We start from the raw sequence: 1338 nt of genomic DNA, 5'->3' as shown, positions 1-1338 counted from the left end.
CTGCAGCAGCGCCATTCCCTCTCTCTTCCCATTACATTTGGACTGTTTTCATCCCTGCTTTGAATTTTGATTCTTTAAAAACAAGCAAAGAAAACCAACCCCACAGCCTTTGAATACAGCTTTGGAATTTCAGGTGTGTTGACTGCCATCAGCTTAGCACTGCACACCCCGAGAAGCACTCGGACCCCAGGGGCTCTTTGGACACTTAAGCAGAGAGACAGCTGTTTTGTAAGCTTGTAGTTGCAGAATTACATTTTTTCCTCAGTAGTATTTGTAAATAAAGCATCAAAAAATGAAACATAGAAGTTATTTTCTGCAGCTTGACTGTTTTCTTCCATAGATTTGACATGTTTAATATCTAATTTTCATGACCTCATTTACTTGTAAAGCCACTCCCGCTGCTTACCTCCACAACATACCCCATGTGGGTGTGTAGCAGTTATGAGTAGTGCTCTGGAACATGTCTTCAGCAATTAAGGCAACATAGATGATTAGGAAACAAGCTCATGAAGATTGGCAAAGACAATGCTAAGTCCTGTGCCTTCCTTTCTGATCCAATGTGAAATGCTGCCTCTTATTATGGGAAAGTAATAATTTTTTGACTTCTATTTCTCACAGTAATGTTAATTTTGGCCACGAAATGTATTTGCTACCTGACACAAAATAAGGAGAAAGGGTAACAGAAAAAAGGAGAAAATGGAAAAGGAGAAAGCTGTTTCTCTAATCAAGGAGAGCTAGGGATCTGGAAAATGAAAATGTGTTGTGCTAAAGACCAATGACATATGATGTCTCTAAAGGGGATGATTCATTTATCAACTTTCTGGATATTCTGCTTCAAGGGTAACTTACATTATCGTTCTTATCACAAAACTTTCCACAGAAATTAGAATAATGTAAGTGAAAGACAGCTCTGTTACCATACCTGTAAAATTGTTACTCTTCAGCTTGCCAAGGCCTCTGGTTTTGTTTCCTCCGTTAGTACTGCCACTGTTTTGGAAAATTCCCCAAGGAAACAAGGTTTATAGAACTGTACAGGCTTCTCCCTGCCTCAGCTTCCCATCCCCAAGCCCCTTATTAAGTTTGTAAGTTGTTCGCCCACTTCAACCGAATTGGGACAAGGGAGGGAAATCCCCATCACTGTGTCCAAACCACCAAAGTCAGAAGCAGCTCCCAGGTCCATACTTGCCCTGCAACCTCATCCACTCCCATTTTATGCTAGCAAGGACAGAAGAAATCAATGGTTCAGACATACTCTTTTTTTCCTGCCAAATCAGTAACCACAGAGTTTATTTTTATTACTGCTTTTTATTTAGTAATGGCAAAGTTCATTCATTCCTG

Source organism: Egretta garzetta, unplaced genomic scaffold (assembly GCF_000687185.1).
Source record: "Egretta garzetta isolate BGI_Z169 unplaced genomic scaffold, ASM68718v1 scaffold46, whole genome shotgun sequence".
Classification (NCBI taxonomy): domain Eukaryota; kingdom Metazoa; phylum Chordata; class Aves; order Pelecaniformes; family Ardeidae; genus Egretta; species Egretta garzetta.
Note: the sequence above shows the minus strand (reverse complement) of the source record.